The sequence below is a fragment of the Plectropomus leopardus genome, chromosome 20 (genome assembly GCF_026936395.1).
Source record: "Plectropomus leopardus strain MGB_pleo_1.0 chromosome 20, ASM2693639v1, whole genome shotgun sequence".
Classification (NCBI taxonomy): Eukaryota; Metazoa; Chordata; class Actinopteri; order Perciformes; family Serranidae; genus Plectropomus; species Plectropomus leopardus.
The window spans coordinates 14,735,939-14,761,351 of NC_142195.1; the positions used below are offsets into that span (position 1 = coordinate 14,735,939).

General features: G+C 38.4%; 1 long non-coding RNA gene across 1 annotated transcript in view; it reads left to right on the top strand.

The window, feature by feature from the left end:
• Nucleotides 1-14,103, top strand: part of LOC121959610 (uncharacterized) — a 104,637-nt gene extending 90,534 nt beyond the window's left edge. Inside the window, exon 15 of the long non-coding RNA XR_015775224.1 lies at nt 13,504-14,103. This is a non-coding gene — a long non-coding RNA (uncharacterized LOC121959610). The remainder of the gene's footprint in view (nt 1-13,503) is intronic.
• The last annotated feature ends 11,310 nt before the right edge of the window (nt 14,104-25,413 follow it).

Below are 25,413 nucleotides of genomic sequence, written 5' to 3' on the forward strand. Positions count from 1 at the left end.
ATAAGAAATATTCCTCAAATTTCAAGATATTAGTAGATTTAGAAAATTATTTAAAAGGGACAAATGTTATAATTATCATAGTTAAATATTTAAAATAATGTTACAGATTTATTTTAATCTCTAAGCACCCCTCAAGTCATTTCCTTGTTTTGTTTTTTTTAACAATGTTTTCTTTTTTTGTTTTTTGTTGTTGTTTTTTGTGACTCATTTTCAGGTCTTTTTCTTGTACCTTTTATAATTTCTTGTCAATTTGAGAAATTACTTCTTTCGCTGCCTATTGCATTCTTCCCATGTTTTAAAGAGTTAACCTCATCATTTGATTGTCTGGACTGATGTCACAGTCACATAAACATTATAATTTATTGTAACCAGTCAAATCAAAGAGGAAAGTCCACTTTTATGATCTTATTATGATATTACTTTTTCTACCCTGTCATTGTCTCCATTTCATTTAATTTACTTTCTTGACAGCCCTGTACAAAACCTCATGGATTAAAACTGCTGTTTTCATTGCTGCAATTATACAATAATTGCAGTTTTTTAGTATCTTGTGTATTATTGCCAAAGCTTAAGATCACATCAGTGCAGTCAAAAGCAACACCCATCTTTTATATTTCAACCATGCAGACGGATCTGTCCAACCAAGGCACTTCCTGTCCACATCTCGTCTGCCAACAAATAGACCTTCTGTAGATCTTGTGAGCATTATACTGCATATCATACTGCTGCCAAATATATGAGACTGTCTGTCTTACTCCTACTCTGGGAAGAAGAGGCTACAGTGCTGGAGCACAACAGAAGGGAAAATGTCAACTAAGGGCGTAGGTTTCGTTTCAACATTTTGGGAGACAAATACAAAGTTGGGAGGTCTGGGGTTGCTTCCCCAAATGTAAGCGTAAGATATTTCCTGACTTCTTGTGAAATTTTATGCACCAGTTTGTTCCTTTTTGGCACTAATTCATGGTACTTACTGCTTCAACCTTACATAGTTACTTCATCTTTTTTCTGTTTTATAGCAGATTACAGCCCATGTTTTTGAGAAGTAGTAATACTGTTATTCTTCATCTTTGAAATAGTACTACTATAATTCTTCACCGTGGAAATACTACTACTATTATTCTTCATCTTGGAAATAGTACTACTATTATTTCTCATCTTGGAAGTAGTACTACTATTGATGTTCAACTTGGCAGTAGTAAAAATTCATTAGTTCTTCACTTTAAGATATAATGCTACAATTGTTATTCATACTGGAAATAGTACTGTTATGTGTGTTCATTTTGGAAATAGTACTTGTAATAGTTGATCAGCCAGTTGGTCCACCGTTTTGATTCTGACTCATATTCTTTTTTAAACTGACATTCATGGTTCCCCGAGAAGGAACAACTTGTATTGAATTACCATGAAATTTGGTATGGATACTGTATTTAATGTCCCTTGAGGATCAGTTCTAACGATGTTGTTGCCCTGATTCTTTCTCTATAGCGACATCACACAGTAGCAACTTATATTAAAAAACTTTTCTTGGTTTAACAGCACATTGACTTTTTCAGAATTAGTTGCTTTAATAAGACATGTCCATGTTGCATGCTATTGCAGTCGGAAATGTATCTAGTAAAAGCCTAAAGTGTGTGTAAAGCGCTGAATGTGTGTGTGTTTGGGTGCCAGAGGAACACATAATTTTTACAACTAAAGAAATACACACAGCTTTTTATTATCAATTTATCTTCCATAAAGTTACAAACAGGTCTGCAGCTTTTAATGCTTTTATGTGTTGATGAATTACACTTTTATTTTTATTCAGTAAATACAGAAAGCTTTGAACTGTGCATGTAATGTATGTGTGTGTGTGTGTGTGTGTGTGTGTGTGTGTGTGTGTGTGCGTGTGTGTGTGTGTGTGTGTGTGGTTTTGGAGGCACTCACTAATTTGTATTTGTTTTAGTATTGATTTTTTTCCCTACTTTTTCATCTATTAAAGAGATTTACTGAGCAGTAAATGCTTTTATAGAGCCTCGGTGGGCAGCACATTACAATGCATCATATGATGGCCACTCCGCATTTTGTCATCAACTGGAAGTAAACAGTTACACGTTTTCAGATTCATACACAGTTAGAGGAGTGAATAATTTCAAACACTAATGCAGAGAGAATTACAGAGGAGAATAAGTGTTTCAGCATTGACATGTCCTTGAAGTTGTGCAAGACGTCGCGTTTTGTCGCATAGTGTTAAATTATCATTTGCATCGATTTTTCGTTGCCAGCTACTGAGGTTTTCCAGATCAGCCAAGTCAAGGACTGATTATAATGCTCAGACTAATAGTTTCCTTTGTGAAACGCTCATACATTTCAAAATTATTGCTGCAGCACTTAAAAGAACAAAAACTCATTAAATGATTTGTTTAAACAAGTCAGACTCCTTTTTTATATGCAGTGTCTTCTATTTAGACTTTGACTGATGTTTATCTTGTATGTTAACTCATTAACATCTATTTAACTTGATTGAGTAAGAAAAGCATCTTAATTAAACAAGATAAGATATGTTGTTTTAACATGAAAGGTTTCTTGACACAAAATAACTGTGTCTCCATATCTCTTGTGTTTCCCACCCAGCTGGCCACCAACATTATTAGATGTTGATATTTGACTGAATTTAGGTTGTGATGGCTTACTAAAATTCATTGTCAGTAAATGTCGGTTTAAACCACAGCTGAAAAGTCCTCATTGGGTGAGTGCAAGGGGTGGTGGATGTATCAAAAAACTCCGGACCTTCACCTGTTAGAAAGACTGCATGCATCTAACAAGCACAAACTTTACATTTCCTTTGAAAACAAAGTGTATTTTAAAAAGACACAATGTCTTTCACAGGCTTAAATTGACATGGCATCCCAGAACGCCAGTGCACCCATGATACTTCCACTGAATAGTGCACTGAACTTAAGTCAATATGTGACGAGTTGGAAGTGACAATATATTGCCAACATCAATTTGATGCAGAATACTGATGATGAATGACGTTGATATTTTGTTTGGTTTAATTTGTGTTGTTAGTAACCAAAATCCAACGTCTTCCAAATGTCTCATGCTAGCGTTGTTCCTGCCCTGTTCTTTACCCAAGTTCTTTTCAACAACCTGGTTTGTTTCAGTCTAGTTTTTGTTCATGTTTTATTTGTACTTTGTATTTTTGTGCTTCTTATATAACGTTTTTGACGGGGGCGTTTTAACCTGACGCCGTCCTGCACAAACAACAGGTTCCGTCCAGCTGTGTTCTTAAGTCACGCTGCCCGTTCATGCATCAAGTGGATGCACCACGTGCTGGCATATAATAACGGCACAGCGTTCCATGTGAATGCAAAAGTTGCCTTTTGGCGTTGGGCACTTCCACCAAATGCACTGACAGCGCGGCGGTATTTTATGTGTTCAGAATGACGATGATGTAAATTTTGGCCTTAATGTAAACGGGTGACTACATTTGTCATAAACAAAGAAATTATTGAGAACAAAACCATTTTTTGTAACAGGATGTAAACATTGTTATTTCTGCTTTTAGTAAGGTATTTTAATATGGGTGTCTATAGAGATTTACTGTATTTTTGAGCCAGCCCCAAGTGGCCATTTGAAAAACCTCAGAGGTTGACTTTGGCATTTAGAATGCTGTCAACTCAATTTTCATTCACTCCAAAATGTATTTTCTGTCATGAGTCCAAAGTCCAGATTGACACTCACAGCACACTGTTTGGCTTTAGGTTTAGTCAATCAGGCTCTCTTTTTCTTAATTTTCTGTCTTTTTTGTTTTTACATAAAAGCTGTCATACATTGAGACACATTTTTGATCTGTTAAACTTGTGCTTCTTTTCCTTGTAATGTATATGGAAATATATCATATATAGAAATAGCATGACAAAAGCAATCTCATAACATAAAAGCATCTTATTATAACAGAAACATTATCACTCTTTCCTCAGTGCCTTTCTGGTCCAATGTCACATTGCTGCCAGTTCCTGCCGTGTCACCTCCGCCAAATCATTTCATCACCACAGAATAAGCTTTCCATGCAGCCTGGCTACTTGTTGTACCCGGAGAACGTTAGCCGTGTGTGCACATGTTAAAGATCCTTGACACTGATTGGAATAGAGATAACAATCCATCTGATTGTCTGTATTTTTGCCTCACTGACAATATCCGGAGAGCGTTACAATCCCTCCTCTCTAAATCTACTCCATCCCTGCTGCCATTCAAATGTATGGGCCTCTAATTGATTCCCTCTTGCTGGCTGGTCCCCATATCAGGCCGACTGTCAGCATAGGAGATGGGGAGCATTGAGAGGTACACTGCTGCTTCAGCAGATCTGATGGATAGCACAAAGTGTATCGTCTTCTCCCATACAGAAGACGTGCAGAAGAAAGAGTGTCATTGTCAAGGAACTTTTTCTTTCACTATGCAATATTGTGTTACTCACAGAATGGCTTATTGGATCTAGTATTTCAGTCTACGTCGTCTTGAGTTCATGTCGTCCCATCTGCACTGCAGCCTGCAGTAATTGAAGCCATCTTGCTATGTTGACAAAGCCACACAATGTTTACTGTGGAGAGGAAAGAGGAGCTTTGTCATATTAATCACATAGCTCTATAGATGTGCAGGCTATAGTATGCGACTTTTCTGAACATATTACTGTGCAGAAAAATGTTTACTCAAATGGCAACCTCCAGGCCTAAAACATGAAGCCAACACAGAAGTGCCAAAAACTGCATTTCCTTAAATGGCCACATTAGGCTGGCTCCAAAGGAGAATAAATCCCCAAATGCTCAACTTTTCAGCAGAAGTAAACATGATTATAGCCTGGTACAAAAAACGGTTTTGGTCTCTAATTTCAACATTCATGTCAACTGCGCAGGTGCTTAATTTTTATATTTTATATTTTATAAAGGCTTAAAGTTACACATAATTAAGTGTGGATATGCTTTGAGTGACAGGCTTTCTGTGAGGCATCACCACAGTCTGTGAATCAGATCCAACTCTGACTCCGCCATAGCTCCAACCTCCTGTCCAAATATGATCACCTTAAGGCTCCCAGGAAGTACACTGGCGCCCATTTTCGTCGTAGCCAAAAAGTTGAATTACAACTCCTTAGTTTCAGTGGGGCCCAAAAACCTCTTTCAAATAGACTTGAGTAACAGATATCTGTAAATATGTGGATACATTTTGTTGAACATTGCAACCCCTATGAAATGACCTTTCACTATCAGGATTTAATCCATTCTTTCCAATAACATTTGGAAAGTCTAGAAGAGCCACAAGATTAAATCATTTTATCCACATTTAAGTTAGTGGAGTGCTAAACTGGAAGTAACAGGTTTGGTCGGTGGAAGTCGCTAGTGCAGCTGCTTCTAAGGGCCCAGTGATGGAGAATTAGCTCTGATCATCTGGGTAATTTTATTGGCGTTATTTTAATGTTTTTGGCTTGGGCCACTGAGCAGCTTCTTGAATAAACAGGGTACTTCCTCCGTTAATGTATCCAGGTCTCTTAATGCATCCATGATCACCTCTAAAAATCTGTGATGGCGACAGCCACAATGCCGAACACAGAAGGTCACAATCCAGTGGTGACGTCACAGTGGCTCTGTCCATTATTTTTTCATCTTTGGCTTTAATTTTGATTTATTTTTTACTTTAATTTTAAATTCAGTTGAGTTCATTGTGGGGGTTATGCGAATAGCATCCATGCATTATGCAACATCTCATAAAATCAGTGAGGTATGTGTTTTTCTGAGTAATTTGTATACTAAAGTACCACTTATCATGCACTGGAAAAGGCAATTCTGCGTCATAATCACGTTCATGGAGCATTTAAATTATCTTTTGCATATATACTTTATTGTCATGTGTATTGCTTGGACTTTCTGAACTTTCATTTTTGAGGATTTTATTTGTGTGTTTAGGCAGCTGATTTAAATTATTTAATTAAGCTGAAACATGTCAACATGGAAAAACAACTGCCATAATTCTTAATTTGTAGACTTGTTCCCTCTCGATAATAACATCTGAATAACAAGCTTTTGGGGACCATATAATGAATGGCTGTGACAGCTAATTTTCCCTTTAAAAAGCACATTGCATTATCAAGCATAGTTTGCTAAATGGTACTTAAATAAATGGGAAAATAAGCAGTAATGAATACACAGAATTGGCACAGTGATTAATGTGTGTGGGAAAGTTTCTGTGGAACAATAACAGAAAAACAGTTTCTCCATCCTCAAGTGTCACCTCCTAAGTTTCATTTTATATCTTATATTTTTTGTGAACAGGTGATCCATAGCAGCTCAAGACAGTTACAATTCGTCAATGTCCCATTCTTCCAGACTCTTCACACTGCAGCTGATGCACTGCAGGCTTTATTAAAGTATGCAGAAACAATACCGTAAAGTCTCCACGCAGTGAGCCAAATGTATTCTCATTCTGTGAGCTATAGAGCAATAAGCATCTTCAGAAAGCTTTACTGTACAGCCCTAGTGGCAGTACATAAATTAGCAAGAGAGCGCAGTGTTCACTTTAGGATATTATGCAGAGAAGGCGTCATGGGCTGTCTCTACCGCCACTGCAGCAACATTACTGTGATTAATGCCGCGTTTCACCCATCCCAAAGAAGAAAAGTCCTGAAACTGCCTCTCTTGTCCTTCTACTAATGCACCAGCCAGTCTGACCTAATTGTGGCTCATCTCAAGCTAGAAAGCTGCTCACCGAGACAGTTATTAACTATCCCATTCCCCCCGTCATGAAATCGCAATTGCATCAGAGCATTTAATGTTTAATACTTCCATAAATTTGCCAGCATGTGTCCTATTCGGTTGGAGGCTGAACTGTCGATGCATCTCCACTGTCTCTAACTGTGACATACAGCCGGCCCTCTCCCATCAGCCCTCACTGTGTCTGGCACAGAAGAGGGTGAAGAACATCTATAGTGCATGATGCAGTGAGTGCTCTCTGGCTTCTTATGGCCAAACAATAATGAGCAAAGTCACTGAGTTATTAAAGCTGGGAAGATATGCTGACCACTTCCAAAGACACTGGCATTTAAAGTTTCCACTTTCAAAATCAAGCCAATTCTAATGTTAAGCACAAAACCTACTTTAATTGTTCTCAAATTTAATCTTGAGCAAACAAATATATAAAAATGCAGAAATCATAACCTCTGATTATGAGGATGTCTGTTTTACAACCAGAATTTTTTGTTATTTATTAGCTATGACAAAATACATTTAAATACATCTACAAACCTCAAGGTGGCAGTCCAGCCACTGCCTTACTTCCCACTGAGAAAATCCCATAAACAGTTAAACCTCTAAAAGACTTGTGTCTGCCAACACACGCTGAATCACCGCTCCCAACAAGGCAGTTTAGTGAAGCACATGTCTATGTCCTGACCAAGTCTGTTTTGCTCTCTGGTTTGGAATAACAGCGAGTCTTCAAGCATCAACTAATGTATAATATAGTCTCCAGTGCTCTACACTGCGAATCAGTGGATCAAGCAAAGTGGCAAAGTGTTTTCTTTTTGGATGCTTCCTTCTCTGCATCTGAGTTCCCTTCAACACCACACTCCCGGCCAAACACGTTCTAATCTGTGTCCGAATGCTGTCCAGCTGCCTGTTGTCTCCTGTCATAAGAGGTTGATGAAAGGATCCCAGGCCCATGATGAAAAAATATAACCCATGCTTATATCTACATTTAAGATAATTTAAGAAAAACCTTAATCAAGTCTTGAAGCTGTAAAGGCTGGCCATGTAATGAGGAAATGTCCTGGTGATACATCTGTTTTGTTTTCCAACAAAGGAAACTGGAACATGTCTTCTTAAGCACAGTATATAATAGTCATTTTTAATTTTTGTTTGGTTGCTTGTGTGCCCATGGAACAGAGAGTGTTTGACCTGGCTCTCTTTATACCTGTAGCTCAGCAAATCATATTTACATTGATAGAAAGCATGGACATACACAGGAGCTTTGTAGTTTGGGGAGAAGTGGGGCTGATTACCTGGGGCCCCAGTGGGAGGGGGGCTTCAAAAAGCTCGACATATTCTTATCCCAACGTCAGTGCCCTTCATGTCCATATATTATGCGCTAGGTATTTTCCTGCGTTTGTTGTTGTTTAAAAATACATTTCCATTTTCACAGAAAATGTACTGTTTCTGCTCATTAGATGCATACAGTCTTTTTCAAAATAAAATTACAGTGCAGATTAAATGCCTCGTATTTACGTTTATTTCCTTGTGCCGTGAAAGCACATGGTAAGGATCCTGTCACAATCTCTTATCGTTTTGTGTTGTATTGTGGACTTTGTTTTGGGAATTTTCTGTTTGTGTTTTCCTTGTTTCTCGATACTCATGTTTCCTGTTTAATTTTGTGTTATCATTCCTCATGTGTCATGTTTGGTTTTATTTCCTGTCTTTTTTTCCCACCCTTGTGTTTCACTGATTAGTTTCACCTGTTGTTTCCCTTGGAGCTTGATTAAGGTCAAGAGAAGGTGGGGGGCCTACAGAGACTGCTTTTGCATAGGGGACTACGCCCCTGGGCGTACACATAACATGTATCTTTTAATGTGCTTATGTAGCCATCGAATTGCCTCTTTCAAGTGAGTGTCTGAATGTTTTCATAATACCAGTATTTCACATCAACAATACTAAACCACAGCTCCACAACAACAATACTATCATCAGTGGCTGCACATCCACTTCAATACAGAGGGTGACAGATAGGCAATACACTCTCTCCAAGAAATTTCACACTTTTTTTCCCCTAGAAAATCCAAGCTGGCCTCTCATCTCAATATTCAGTAGGGTCAGACTGCCAAAAAAGAACACACAATGAGCCATCTGGTAAATCGTACTCCTCTCATCAACTCCGTCCAATCTGGAGTCTCGAAAAATTGACATCAATAAGCTACTTTGACCACAGGGTAAAATCTTAAATTGATATTGAACAGATTGTAAAATAAATTTAAAAAAAGAACAGAACAATGGCATTTTTTCCCCTTCAAAATTTATAAATTCCTTGTTAACTTTACAAGGAAAGTACTGTGTTCAATTGTCTCTTAGGAAACAAAAAATATTAAATATTTGAAAATAGCTGCTGAACGGGAAGCTAGTACTCATGCAGGAGAAATGGTGTTTGCTGATGTGTGAAAAGGGGCGATCACAGCCACGCTTGGCTTCACTCCAGTGCTCAGATATCCAAACATGGCGTGTCTCTGTCTATCCGTCTGCATTAGCTGGCCACCATCCTGGATTCCTCTGTTCTCGTTTTAGGGTTGGGAGATTTAAACATGACCCATAATTGGATGCAAAGGGCACAGGAACCCTGTTTTCCCCCGAGCTGGTCCCCGATGAATGAGCAGGCGGACTGGACAAACGAGGGGAGGGGGTCTTTTCACTTCACCAGCATCCACTGGGTGGAAAAAGCGTGACTATGGTGGATGCAGCTGATTTACATTTAGTGCTTTTAATTGCCCACTTTTGAGTCCTATTACTGGAATTTTGTACCTGTTTATGTTGCCAGCCCCGTATGTTCCACTAGGATTTGAAATTCATGTAGCGTCAAAATCGTCAATCAAACTGACAGCTCGAAAGAGGGCTCCAGCTGCCATGGAGGCCAAATGCTTTATGGTTACAACTCTAAATATTGCTTAAATTATAATTAATAGTGCGCTTATAAAGAGGAGTTTATGACCAAAGCGAATAAGAGAAAATAAACAGAGAAAGATTAAAATTCTGTATTTTGTGCTATAATGTCAGTTTTATTCACAAAATCAGGAGAAGATAGGATTTCTTAAACAAGATCACAGACACGCACACATACATAAAATATGCTCATCCGACCCCAAGCCTTTGTAGCTGTGCCGCCAAGTGTTGAGTTTACTGTCTTCTCTCTCTTTGGTCCCTTTGATGTCCCAAGACTCACCTCAAATCACCTTAAGTCTCAACATGCTGTGGCATGAAATATACAGTAGTTAGGGCTCATCATAAAAACCCAAATATTATCCACATGCTTCTCGAACACTCGCATTCTGACTTTGTGTCCTCTTTGTGGGCCCAGTCATCACGGAACAGAAAGCTGGATCAAAAGACTTTTCCTCTACTGTACTTCAGACGCTTGGACTTGTAATGATCATTAGGTCTGCAGAGGATTCACAAAAGCAAGGTGTCATTAAGGGATGTTTCATATCAGCTTTGTCTTAAGTCAGTCTGTGATAAAAGGAAAAAGACAATAACATCATTAGTCTAATGTCAAAGTCTGTTGGGGACTTAATAAAGCCCCTTTCCCACCAGTGAAAAAAACCCCACTAACACCCACTAACATCTGGCTTTTGTCTTTTTTTTTGGTGGGGGGTGCAATTGGCATTCATTCCCAGAACAAATGACTGCACTTGTCAAGAGTAGAGTTTGGTTGGCGTTGAGTTTTGCTGGTCCAGTCCGGTGTAGAAGTTTAAACCAGTTTAATTTCTGCAAACCCGCTTGAACCGACATTTGTCATTATGTCACCTTCTGGCAATTTTTAATGTAGCCTAAGTCAAGTGCACACATAATAACAGCATCAGTAAAGCAGTATGGCAATGTGATTAATACAATATCATTTTTGTAAACTTACTGATTGAGCAACTAGTGTCCAACAGGTCATGTGTGTTTTACTGCCAAACACTGGCGTCAGCAACATGACAGAGATCAAATTGAAGTGGAGGTGGGAGGGGGGAGAGCAGCGCACGCTGTTTGTTTGCTTTTTGGGGAGATGAGGGGAAATATGGTGACATGGATTTATTTTCAGGAGACTAAAAATTAGCCAGTATGACAACAGTTTGGATTGGAAGCCGACAAAAGAGTTGTTCTTACTGGCAGCAAATGCTGTTGTGAGCTAAACTTTTGCGTTTCTATTCATTCCTGTCGCTCGCTTTGAAAGCACTGCAATGGACGAGGACCAGCTGATTCATAAAGTTGAAAACAGGAATTACTTATACAAAACCTACTTTTTTCCTTTCTGTAAAAGATGTCTGAATGCAGCACAAGTCATGTTGATCCAGGTTTAATCATGTATGAATGATGGAATGTGGACTGTGGACTGGAATGTTGTAATTTTTTTGTATTGTTTTGTTATTTTTTTGTGTGCATTTTTATTTTTTGTTTTTGTTGAAGGGAAGAACATACTCTGCCAGAAAGGTCATATGATCAATCTGCATTCTGTAATGTGAGTGGCAGTATCACCAGTGACATGCACAGGCATGCAGACCCACAATCCCTGTGTTTCTATTTCAGTAAACCTCCTTGTGCTTTCTCACCTAAAGAAAACAGCTTTTTAAACCAAGCTGAGGTCAAACTTACTGGCTACTCTTATAACATGACTGATGTCTCTAAATGCAGGCTGTGTACTGCATGAAGGGCTTGGTGACTTTGGGGCTAGTTGTACACGTTGAATGACATACAGCAGATGAAGAGAAAATGTGACTGAACAGTGTTTCCCCCAGGACTTAACATCAAAGCCTCACCAACAGGAAACATGCTTAATCTCCCTCGTCTTCCTCCCCAGTGAGATACTTGCAGCACAATGAGGGAAAATAGGCCAAGTGCACGAGGCCTATAGACGGATAAACATATATGTGCACAAACAAAAGTGAATCCAAACGCGTATACACAGGGAGACCAAAAATATAACAGTCTTCAATAAGTTGATTGTGTTTACAGTGATACAGACCAAGCCTTTCATGTCACTGTTGACTTTTTTGTTTGAAATTTCTACTTCAAAATGCTTCACTCATTCCTCCGAGATTGTAGATCTCTGACAAACCCTTGTGGAGTGTTTACTGGCCCAGTGAAGAAGAAGAATAAATTTCACCTTTCCATATATCAGTGCAGTATCCAGCCATGACACAGTGCTCTGCAGTGAGCAGAGAGAGAGAGTTAAGGACCCAACCCAGCTTAATGGCCTTCCTCCCCTGAAAGGAAGCTATAATTAAAGTTAAGTGAGCAGATGCTGAAAGAAAAGCTTTTTTTGTGATGATAAATGTGGTTTTGAATTTAACACCTCAGGGTAGAGGAACCCTATCTAAATGACCCTGAGGCCCCTGCCACTTCTACAGTATGCCATAATGCTGTAAAGTGCGGTGACAACACCCTCCTCCACTTCCACTCAGCGCTCCTCCCCTCCCAGCCTGCCGGCTAAGGTTGAAACCCTTCTGTTTCCGAGGGGATTAAGTTACTGCACTAAAGTGTAGCAACAATGTCAATGAAATTGAGACCAGTGGTGTTTGCATTGTACCTACAAGACAGATAACCCCAACAGAAGAAAGAGGTGTGGGAAGAAAAAAGAGGGTTAAAATTGCAACATGTTCACTGCCGCTTTATAATTATCATTTTTGTGTTGAAAAATCCATGTGCCACACTGTCAAAATGCAAATTATATGTTTGAAATGGTTGCAAGCAAGCATATATTTGTATTTTAATTTTTTGAGGGGAAAAAGAAATGACAGACTTTTGGATTTTTGCTGTCAAATGGAAATAACAATTGTATGTTTGTTGTAAAAAGCGGTTGTAAGATTATTTCCACCAGTATTGTTGCAGTGTATTGACTGCGATTGAAGCACACTGGACTTTTGTGATGTGAAACGAGAAGATATGTTGCACAATGCACAACGCGACAATGTTTGTGTTTTATGGCAACACAAATAAGAATGTAGCTCTGTTTTTTTTCTATATTTTCTGTTTGACACATGTAATTTAACCTTGTGAAATCTTGAGTATCATCACTTTTCTTGTTCTGCTTTCAGATGCCTTTCACAAGTATTTGAACTTTGGACATTGAAGAAATTGGCTTGATTTCTTTCAAAAACATGGGAAAAATGTCATGAGTAACTTGGTAAGAAATGTTCCATGAAATTAGTAGATTTATAAAGTTATTTTTAAAAAGCTAGTTGCCTTGTTTGCCTTTTAACTTCTCTTATCTTTTCTTTTTTTCTGTTTTGTCATCTCTCTCTCCTTCCCTTGCTCATTGCCTTTTCCCATGTTTTGTAAAGAAATCCAGCCAATTTCCTCAGGTTTCAGGGGGTAAATCCCCTCCAATAAATGAATAAATATGTATAATTTAGTTATTAGATTACCATAATTTTATTAAATTGATCTATTCTGAACACACAACATCTATTACACATTTGGCCACTTGTAAAAGTTCCTGCTTCTGAAGTTTCTGCCATTTTTTTCTTGTTAAAAGGGTTTTTTGGGGGAGTTTTTCGCTCATCCACTGTGATGGCCCAAGGACAGACTGATGTATGTTTTAAAGCCCTCTGAAGCAAATTGTGATTTGTGTTGCTGGGCCTTATAAATAAAATTGAAATTAAAATTCCACATTAGTACATAAGGCAGGATTCAGGTATTGTAGTGCACAGTTTGGATGAAATGCAGTTCATCTTTGCTGCCCTTGTCAGGGCCGGCTGCTGAGGTAAAGTGTTTGATTTCAACCTTTATTTAATTGAAGTTCATCCAGAGGCTAAGAGGACCCTTCAGGGACTGCGAGAGGAGGACCCCCTGCTATAAACAGTGTAACCTGGAGCAGAAACAGAGCAGGGGTCCTGAGATATCACCCGCCTCTTGCCCAGGAGGGACCCCACCAGATCCCGTCTCCTCTGTTTCGGAGCCTGAAGTGAAGTCTGTCTGAAAAGCCTGAGCTCTCCTGCCACAGCCCATCTCAGCAGGGGTCTGGTGGAAAGCTCTCCGGGCTCCAATCTGGTGCAGAGAAACAACAAAAAAAATGCAATTAAATCCATCTTTTGTTTTTTCATCAGCGCCCCCTCAATGTCTGCTTTCTTCTTCTATTATGTGATCAATAACATGATCTTTTCATTTTACTGGTTTCTGCTCAGTATCCAAAGCAAGGACTGCAGGTGTAGTTTTGTCTGCAGCAGTTTTAAATATGCTGCTCTAAAACATCCTGCCTAATTGTTTAGGCAAATGGGATTTAGGAACATTTGCTTTTTACTTTTTATGGCTCTTTTTTATTTGTTCATTACCCAAGCAAGCGTGAGCACAGTGTTTACTCATTGCTGTGCATTAGAACTCACTCCTAAAACTGATTTGTGGAACAATACACAATACGTACAAGGTACCAAATAAATCCCCACCTAATATACAAAATCTCCCATTAACAGTTGCTTACTTTTACATGAATGGAGCAGCACAAACAGCCAAAGAAATATGATGAAGTGAGTCTCGTCTCTCTTTTGGTAGCACATGTTTATTTACAAATTAAATCTTTACCTATCAGGACTGTAAGTGCTTTATGAGCTGAATAATTTACTGTGACTGTGAGTGTGTGATTATGTGTGTGTGTGACCATGGAGGACAGGAGGGGGGGGAGAAAATATTTTGATTTCCATTTTTCCTGCTTGGTTTGCATATTGTTCCCCTCTGGCAACAACCTATTAATGAGACAAGCAGGTCATTCCCAGGAAAGGATGCTTACCGTGCGACTACACACAAACACACATGCTTTTTGCCCTTTTTTATGTTAAGAGTGCACACACACACACACACACACACACAACTATGCAAAGACACACATTTACCACACAAGAAAGGCAACTTCCTCCAGAGAGTAAATCAGCTGTTATTCGATTGATTTGACCTTGTGCTGACAGTTTGTGCCCATGCCTACGTTGCAGCAGTAATAGCTTGCACTTTACTTGCACCAAGGATGTCAAAGCTAGTTCTCTGTGTCGTCCTCTTAGGCTGTGAATTCCTCACTGTTTGTGTTTACATGTCCTCCCCCCTCTTGCTCTGCATCTGTGTGGATCATGTGGCTGATACATTAATGGGGTCTATGCTGAGTAATGGGCTAGGATTGGAGTTTGACACACTGACCCCACCCATCAGTGCCGCTTGCCACTAGGAGCCCCACAGGATGCTCTCTGAGAAATGTCCATAGTGCTTATTGGAATTTCTTTGATGCGTTTCGGGTTACAGAGCAACATGATCCTTGCAACAGATTTGAGGTGAATCTGTCGTGTTGGTTTGAGCATCGTAAGAGACTTAGACATAGACTTTATATAGTATTTTACAGTGGCAACATATTTTTTATCATCCATATTTTCTTGGATTCCTCAAGGCAGTTCACATGTACAGTCAGGATTGAGCATCTCTGAGATGTTGAAGTGGCCCTTTGTTGTCCTGAAAAAGCAAGTTTCTCATGCAATATCATAAGAGTGGAATGTGAAAGGGTGTAATGGATTCCTGTGTGAGCTTTCATTAGATGTCACACACTGTGTTTACAGTAGCTCTCTTAGTCTGACTGCATTACCGCAACCCGGCGATGCTCCCCCCTCAAGCGTTCATAAATCATTGTTAACAGACAGACCTGACATCCTGCTCATACATCACCACGCGGGGCCTTTAGTCCTCCGTAATTCAAACGCTGGATGTACAAACATCCCTGGCTGTGTCATGTCAGTTCAGAACATAGCTGAAACTCACACCCTAACAGAGAACAACAGGCGCGACTCACAGGCGAGCCAGATGAAAGCATCTTAAAGAAAGTGGAGTTTTGCTGCCTTTTCTTCTGTCATCTAGCAGGAATTTGGATTTTTGCATGATCCTGCCAAACTGAGAGTGCCAAATGAGAGTGATTCAGATTACTGTGAGACTATTAATTAGATGGTTGCTGAATGGGAAAGGGCAGTGGAGAAATAATTAGAAAAAAAAACTACCCAAAAGTTTTCTCTGCAAAATGATGTTGAAAACCATTTATTATTTTTTGATTGTAGTGTTGAGTACTGTAGTTTTATACAGTGGAAACTGCTTATAAGGATTTAGATTACATATATCAACAGCCTTTAAGGATCAAAAAGCTTGGCACAGTTTCACCTATTTGCTAACAGCAATTCATGTAGTCCATTTACAGTGTTCATTGTGGGTCTTTTCATACATGACAAGGTATGGAAAAATATTTTAAAATATTGAATTAAATTAATTTTTTTTTCTCATTTTATTTCAATGACACTTTGTCTGGTGGTATGCTTCTGGCTGGTTATCTAAGGCTGTTCCTGCATGCACATTAATCATGCTGAAAAAAGAAAGTATATTTTCTGTCAATGGAAAACTCCAAGAAGCTTATGACAAACTGTCAAAAACGAGCGTACGAGATGAAGCAGCAAAACTTGTAATGTAATGCATTATTACTCCGTTGTTTAAATTGCGTTATAGTTGGTGAAGAGTACATTAAGACTTGTTCAGGGATCAAAACTCAAATTAAAGGACTTGGGAATTGACTTGAGACTTGCCTGTCTTGACTTCAGTACTTCAGTGCAAAGGCTTGAAACTTACTCGTGACTTGCAAAACACTGACTTGTCCTACCTCTGGTGAGAGGTTTGCACGATATATCACATTAGACTGTGTACTCCTGTGGCTTACTTCCAGAATGGCTTCTGTTCTGCATAAACATCAGAGACATTTGAAAAACCCAAAACATAAAATGTTCAAAATGTTTGACAGCTTTATTGAGCTTTAGGTTATTAAAGACATGAAAGATAAATTTTAGTATCAAATCTGCTTTCCCCCTCCTTCCCAATTACATCCAAACATTGCTTGGCAGCCATCTGGCTGATTGTAATCAGAGTGTTGTTCCCGCTTTGCCAACTCCAGTTGTTGCCCAACTGTCACTTCACCTAAAGCAACTTCAATGCTGCTTACTTCCACAGTGATATTAAAGCAAATATTGGTGTGATGTGTGATCTAATGACACGTTGTACTCATGTACTTATAATCAGATCTAAATATAGCGCCACAAGTGAAGTGTGTTATTGAGGGTGAATCATTTGAATCATGAAATGTGTGCAGCAACACTTTAATGAGGACGTTTGGGAGTAGTTCTTTAGGAGTTTCCATCGGTACAGTTGTCCACCATACTGCCATCCTGAAAAAACAGGGTCTCCTCATTGATCACTTATTAGCTGCTTTTAAACCATCAATACCTTTTAAAGCACCACTTAAGATGAGGAACATCTGTCTCCCTGCTGTCTCGCTGAGTGCTGTGCTTGTAACGAGCTCGAGACCAACAGAAGCTCTAATGGCTTTAAAACGTGCAATAGACTTACTCACAAAGCTTAACAAATAATGTGCCATGTAAATAACATTTGAAGGATACTGTAGGTTCATGTTTTTTTCAAGTCTGCCTCACATGTATGGTGAAACTGTTTTTGATGGCTGTTACTATTCTTTCTGCTCATACTGGCCCAGAGGAGATTCCTGTCTGATTCTAACGTAAGAGATGTAAAGTGTAGGTGACAAGAGGATAAAGTAGGTATCCTCCAAAGTTGCACAAAATCACCTCTCTGTGAGGGAATTTCACACTACCAAGACTATAATTTTCTCAGATACCCTCTTCATTTTTGTCTATCCCAGACTGCTGAAACCACATTTTAGCTTCAGCAGTTTATTAGAATACATTTTTACTCAAAGTGAGGGCTTGAGATTTTGTCCACCATTAAAAGGGAATCTCTTTAGGGTCAGTAAGGACTGAAGGAATGATTCTAGTGACCAAAAACTTGGTTTAAACGCAAAAATATGCTAACCAATTCTTTAAGAGGAATGTTCCAGTTAAATTGGATCTTCTTTGAAAGAGCACATCAATGGCATGGAGAGAAAGGAAAAAAAAATTAAAATAATCTACCAAGTGTGCCACTTGGTAGATTATGTACTGTCTATATCAGATTATAAGCCATCACTCACTTTAAAATAATACTAGAATAAAAGTCAGGAGTCAGTGTAGTAGATGTTGAGATATTTCAAAAGATTCAGTCTGGACCAAAGTGGTACACCAACTGACTGACAGACTGACGTTTTACTGTATTTACATTTTTTTTAGTCCTTGTAATACGCTATGTTATGTAATACATGATATGTTGTTACAGTGGAAAAGTCAAATGGCTGAAGACAGATAACAACACTGTTACTTAGCAGTCAAGCATTTAAACACAACACAAAATAATCACTGCTACATATCTTTGCACATAAACATCATGTATTAAGTTAATACAAATTCAATACAGTGTTTTTGAGAGTTGACACAGTATCACATAACATAATATTGCAATACTCAGATGTATCATTATTTTCTTATACCCAAAGTAGCTGAAAACTCAACTCCGTAAAGAGCAATCTGGAAAAATTGGGACAAAATAAGATTACAATTCTTTATGTTTATTAGGTTTGAGAGATGAGATCATTTTTTGAGCAAGGGAATGAAAATAGTTTGTTAAGAGCCACTCTGGTATGTGGGCAGACTCTGGCCTTAAGTTGAAGAGAATTAAAAGGCAAAAACATCCTTTCATGTAACTTTATCAGAGTTTATGAAGCAGTTCTTGTTTTTCATTATCAAAATTGTCCTCCTCAGAATAGTCTATAGGCTTTGGCTACATTAACAATAAGAGGAAATTGAAAGAATTAAAAAATAAATAAATAAACACTGTTTTGCACCATCCTAAACATCACAGAAAATCAACCTCAGTCATCTCTAATGTGATGCTTTTTCTGCCGATTTGCTGTTGAATTTCTGTTGTTAAAAAGTAAATTCATTGCCAGTAAAAATGCCACTTTAGACCTTCATGAATAATTCTCACAAAGCTGTCATTGGACTGGATAATACTGGATTCATACAGTAAATCTTGGTTGGCAAACAGTGGGGATTTTAATTAAATAGCAGATGATCATAATGAATGACAATAGTCTGTGGTCGCGGAGCAGCATGTTTATGCCACAATGTGTCATAAAACATGTCATGAGCGTACTAGAACTAATTAGCTGAGATTGGTAATGTCAGCGATAGCTGGCTAGTGTCAGAATATACTTGACTTAATTAACCCTAACCCATATTTTGGGTCTTGATAGGGAGAACAATGTGTGTAAAGTGCAAAGCTGTCACTGTTTGTAGGAAAAATACACAAACTGAAACAGATTTTATGATTTAGTGTCTCCAAACTGGTGGGTTGTGGTCTAAAAATGAGTTGCATGTCCATCCTGAATGGACCACAAATCACTTGTGAACATGCCAAGATTGTAAAAAAAATTCTGGCACAGAGCTTTTATTTTGAAGTGCCGTGTATTTATTCTTGCAAGATTTTTTTTTCTTTGTGCTCTGTGCCAGCATATTGTTTTTACATTTTGTTAAAACATTTTGAATACGTTGTAATTTATTTACTGTGTGGACCTTTAACTTATGACTAAGGAGAAAACTAGACCCTGTGGCTGAACCAGTTGGAGACCACTGTTATAATTAATAACACAATGTTTTTGGGCTCATATAAGACTGTAAAACAAACAGCATTAGCATTCAAGAAGTTTTCTATCCATTTGAAAAATCCTATTTTATATTATTCATAAAGCACTATAAAAAGAGACACGGTTAATGTGGTCACTCGAGAAGAACAAGTAATTATGATTCCAACGGCAATCGTACTTGCCATTTATGATTCATAAACTGTGTTAGATTGTGTTTATCATCTGTCTCAGAGCTAATGATGAGCGCAGAACATCAAAAATTAAGAAATCATGAATATTTGTCCTCATTTCCTTGTCGGGGCTTTACATTATTTTTAGGTTATGCCCAAAAACCTTCTGCTAAAAGTAGATTTGTATCAGAGATCTGAAATGTCACAGATTACAAAATCATACTGCATCCACATGTTAATTTGGTAGGCAGGAGTGAAAGTACACAGCTGATGTTTTTCTGACATTTACCAGTGGAAAGTGTGTGATGTTTTTTTTTTTACTCTCTTTCTCATATTCATGACAGATCATTCATTAATTTATGCTTATCCACATGTGTGAACTCCTTGTCTTCTTGTTTAAAGGCGAAAAGGGAAAGAAGAAACAATGATTTTTAAAAAATTTTTTGTCAGCCCACCGCTTTAGTTTACAGCAGCGAATTTCACCCACCTCCTCCTCTCGCTGTCCTTGACACACTTACCCAAGGTGGACACGCTGACCCCATCAGCTGGTGCTGTACACGTCCCACAGGGGGCCATAACACCCCGCACCCCTACAGCATCTATCTCCAGCTCCCATGTGCCTCTGTGTGGCCCCCTTCACATGCCTTGGGCTGTCCCTCAGACAATTCCCTCTCAAGGAGTGATTAATGCCTGTTTACTTCAGAAAGGCCAAGCCATTTCCCCGGATGGGAGGTTGGGACTGAGGAAAAGGAAAAAGTAGAAAAGAGGAAATGATGGGGGATGAAACCCATGTATGGACCGCAGACTGCAGGATGCTGCAGCGCTGCACTGTGTCTGGCTTCTGAGCCGAGGTGGGCAAGAGATAATCAGAAGCTTTTATATAGTTAGCAAAAGCCATGCAGGAACCTCTGTGGATAATTTTCTTTAAGGATTTGCTCAGTGTTTATTAACCCTTTCAAACCGGAGCAAATTGGTTTGATTTCTTTTAAAAACTTGGGAAGGAGGCAACAAGCACATGGCTACAAGAAAATTACATAAAAATATGAATGAATGAATAAAATATGAAAAGTAAAAATCAAAAGAGAAAATGACCTTAAAAGGTGTTGAAAATCCAAAAAATATGTTTGTATTTTATTATATATTTTTTTCTGTAACATAATTTTAAATATAATATTATTTTAATTATATACATAGTTTTCTGGATATTTCTCCCAATTTTTAAAAAATAATTTTCTAATAATCCTCCCCTCTTTTCACTAACTAAAAAAGAGGGGACGACTAACTAATTTTTAGGAAACTTTTTAAAAAACAAAATTTGCTCAGGTTTCATACAGTCAACTAGCTTGTGAAAGCCAACCTAACGCAGCACAAGAAAACTGATGTCTATCCAGGTTTAAAAGGGTTAAACAATGAATCACAGACCCTCTGGATCTGCCTTGTGGATATTGTTGTGCTGCTCTCACAGTGAAATGCCACCAGTCTGGGCTGCATGTGTTATCTTTTTTGAGTGAAGTGCTTTAATGAGCCTCAGTTTCACAGTAAAACTAACATAAGTAACTAAGCACAGAGGAACAAAAATGAATGCATCCTACTGTATATAAACATGCAGTTCTATGGAAAAAGGAAAAACAACTAATTTATTTTTTTTTCTCCAGGAATGAACTTTGCACTAGTATTTTTTTGCATGATGCTATCTAGACTTAGTAAATTGGCGGTGCATATGTATGAGCGCTTGGCTTGTGTGTGACCTGCTTATGTTTGGCACTGCGTCTTACATCGTGTTTGATGTTTCTGTGATAAAGAAATGTGCCTGAGAGGGATTATTGAAGTGCTACTACTACTACAACTACTACTACTACTACTACTACTACTACTACTACAGCTAGAGCTAGGCTTACTGCTACCACATCAGTAGCTATAAATCTTTTGGTCACCTTCCTGCTCAGATTGTGATATCCGCTTGGCTCAGATCTGATCTAGGAAGTTTTGGACAGATACTAAACAGAGTGAAAGCTTGAAGCTTTGATCCAGTAGCCACAGCACAGCCGAATAGGGCAGTAGAGAAGATATAAGATGTGTTGAGGGGGGATATCTGGTGCGTAGCACAGCAGGGCGCTCACCTTCCTCCAGGCAGAGTGTTCAGATGAGAAGTCTGAACTATCAGTGGCTGATGCACAGGGTCGAGGTCTGGCTTGTGTCAGCAGTCTCACTTGAGCAACCCTGGTGGTCTAAGGAGCTGCAGTACTCCAACATAATCAACCCCAGCTCTGTTGTATATGTGGTGATAATAAACAACATTAAGGCGCCTTCTTCAGGCTTCTCTAATTGACGCTCAACCGATATTTAATTTTAAGTAACACTGTTCAAACTTCAGGTATATTATATAAATTTCCCTTTTTTTTTTGCCTTGAATCATTCTCTCAGTAAGATACTGTACGTCCCATGTTAAATATTTAAAACCCTATGCTTCACTCTGAACACAATCTGCAACAAAAAATAATGAATAAATAAAACATTTTCTCATGTTGACATGTTCACTGGTTGTGTAGGGCTCATTAATTTTATAAGGTCAGCAAATTATTTTAGGATTATTCCTTGAAACCAAGCATGCATGACACACAAAAATCAGTCAATCATTTATTTGTCACATGAGCAGGGGCGTGTCTAGGGAGTGGTGTGGGGTGGCACGGGCAACCCCTGAAATCTGATTGGCAACCTCAGGTGCCACCCCTGGCACCCCATTATGATTGGCTATCTGTTCAGTCAGTTTGAAGTGTTTGATGAGTAAACTGAATTTTTGTTCATAGGTGTAATTCAGTTTTAAACCTTAAAGGCAGTAATGTGCCAGAATAGTTTCTAGCCTTCCAAAAAGACACAAGTGGAAGATCTGTTTTGATTTGGAGTGGAGCAGAGCTTTATTTCATATTTGTGTGGTGTCACTCAGTTGTGTTGTGACTATTTATCTTTATCTTTCTATCTATTTATCTTAACTAAACTATAAACAGGAATGTAAGACACTGAAATGTTTGTCCAAAGCCAACTGCAGAAAAGTGCCATCAACACTTTCAAAATAGACATAATAGCTGAAATTTAGCACAAATTTAGTGGAGCTCACGGAGAGGCAAACAGAAGCATCTGCACCTACGTCATAAAGAGCTGCAACAATTAGTTGATTAATTGATTATTTAATCAAAAGATGAATAACTGATAAATAATTTCAGTCATTTTTCCAGAAATAATGGACCATTTGCTATTTTTCTTTTTCGTTTATTAAATTAAATAAAGCGTTTGGGGGTTTTGGACTGTTAGTTGGACAAAGAATGCAGATTGACATATTGAGTTCTGGAAAAATTATACTAAGCATTTTTATAGACTAAGGAGTTAAATGATTAATTGCGAAAATAGTCTGCAGTTTAGTCGATAATGAAAAAAGTCCTCAATTGCAGCCCTATACACTGGATAATGGAAATGATAATTGTGTGATTATTTTTTACTTCAAAATTGCAAATGACGAGTTGTGATGATGAGTAATTTCTTATTAAATTAAGTCTCATTACATAACATAATTACAGTGATGGGAAAACACCCTCATCATGCAAAAAAAAGAAAAAAAGAAAGCTTGTGATTGTGTAACTGTCATGTAGAAACACACTCCTGGTGGCAGCAGCGTCTTTGGCTCTGTGTGTTTTACAGGATGACTCACAGCCATGATGGACAGGCAAATCGATATTTTGACTTTGGCCACTGGTTTTTCTCTTACGGGAGGAGCGACGGTAATGGAAGAGGACTGTAAATAAGTGGAAGGTTCTTGACAAATGAATCCATTAACATTTGCCTGTGTCGCCTGGCGAGCAGATTTGCTGTTTTATGGAGCAGGAAAAAAGAGCTAGTAAATCTGAGGGCGCTGTAAGGGTGCAGAGCTGAGAGCAGGCTGGGGAACACATCTCCCATGATGCAGCACTTTATCTCCTTCCCAAATGGCATCTTTATCTGCCTAAATTAAGTTTTGATTCCTTGCCACATACGGAGCTGCAAATCACTTTTAATACTGATATCAAGAGCAGCAGTAAAGTGTGCCCAAAGCGATGGAAAGCAGCTTTATTGTGTGGCACATACTGCCGTCGCCACCATTCACTGTGTCTCTGTGGCTCACAGTTGTAAAAAAAAAAAAAAAAAAAAATCAGCCCCAAACCACTGCTTTGTGTGCAAAACATATTATGCCATTTGTCATCATTCAAATTCCTCTCTATCCTGCAGCTCTGCACACAGAGTAACTTCAGCTATCTACCTGTAACTCCGTGGATGAGGAAGAAGGATACCCCCAAAGGTGACTTAATTTATAGCTGTGATTAATTTCCAATTCCATTTTCACTCAGTGATGTTTATCTTTAAAATTAGAAAGAAGCTGAGGCCTATTTGTGTGTGTGTGGTGATGGGAAGGGGGATGGGTGGTGGTTGGGGACTGGGTCTCACAGAGGAACTGCATTACATAGCCTCTGCATTATCATCAGTCTGCCTGCATATCTCTGTTTGTTTGGCTGCCTATCAATCTGGGTTGCAATCTGTCTGACTGTCTGTCTAATTGATCAACAGCTTGCCGGGAGACACAGAGGTCCTGTGAGCGCTCAGCAGGAATATGGTATGTCTGACATTTGTTTCCGAGAAACACATCCCTTGACAAAGGATGACGAGTATATGTGGTAACAAGACTGAGAGTCTGCAGTGATGCTTGAAGCTCTGTGTGGTTGCACTTAGACACAGGGGTGCATTGAGATAAATGGAAACTCTAGCATGCTAACAATAATGTGCAGATTTTTTCGACAGATATAATGTTTAGCATCATTTTACTTTAACATGTCAGCATGCTAATATTTGCTTATTAGCACTAAACACAGTACAGCAGAGGCTGATGGGAATGTCATTGCGAATTTGGTGTTTAAATAAGAATTATAGTCAATTCAAAATTAAGACCAAATGAAAAGTAATAACCAAAGTTATTTCAGTTCATCCTGAGAGGGACATAAATGCCATAAATGACATACATTTAATAGCAATCCATCCAACAGTTGTTTAGAAATTTCACTAAAATACAGAAATATCAACATCAAGTATCTGGCCAGTGACTCACAAAAGAGGTGATTTGCAGGTGATATTTGTCCTAATTTTATTTCTGGGTTAAACAAGGAACATGTTTTGGAGGATATATATATTTTCAAAATGAAAATAGTGATTTAATTTAATGTTTTAATGATTTAATCCCCTGACTGCTGACTTTGTGTGTTAGCTCTGTGTTCTGTGCCAGCTGGAATATGAAAGATGCTTCAGTTAGGGGCGTTACTAACAGACACGTTAACCGTGGAGATGTGCTGCTTAATACTATGAGAAGCAGCAAAAAATATCAATTAAAATTTTACACTATTTCTGAGGAATTACCTTCATTTAAAAAGAAAAATATTATCTTAGTTTTCTATGTATAAAAATGATCACTTTAAACGTGATGTATAACTGAATTATTTAAACAGCACATGGGCTATTATAGGGTTTAATGTTCAAATCTTGTGTTGCCAGGTTGGGTCAGATTGGGAACTAATTAGTCATATGTGCAGGGGAAGGAGGGGTGTAAAATTGCAAGGTTCTGGTTCAGGAGTGGGTCTTGAAAATCAGACTCGTGCAGGACTCTGCCTACTGGTGGCATAACAGAGGATTGCAAAAGTTATTGGGATTCATTCTGGAAACCAAGAATATAAGTGTAAAATTGGGTGATGGTCCATAAAACTGATGTAAGGGTTTTTCAGAATTAATGTCTAAACACAATTTCATGACAATCTAAGATATTTATGTTTAGGCTAAAGTGGTAGACCTACCATAAACACAGTTAGACTGACATACAGCTTAAAAAAATGTCTAAGAATAGAGCAGCTCTCACAAAAATTTCACCCATTTGACC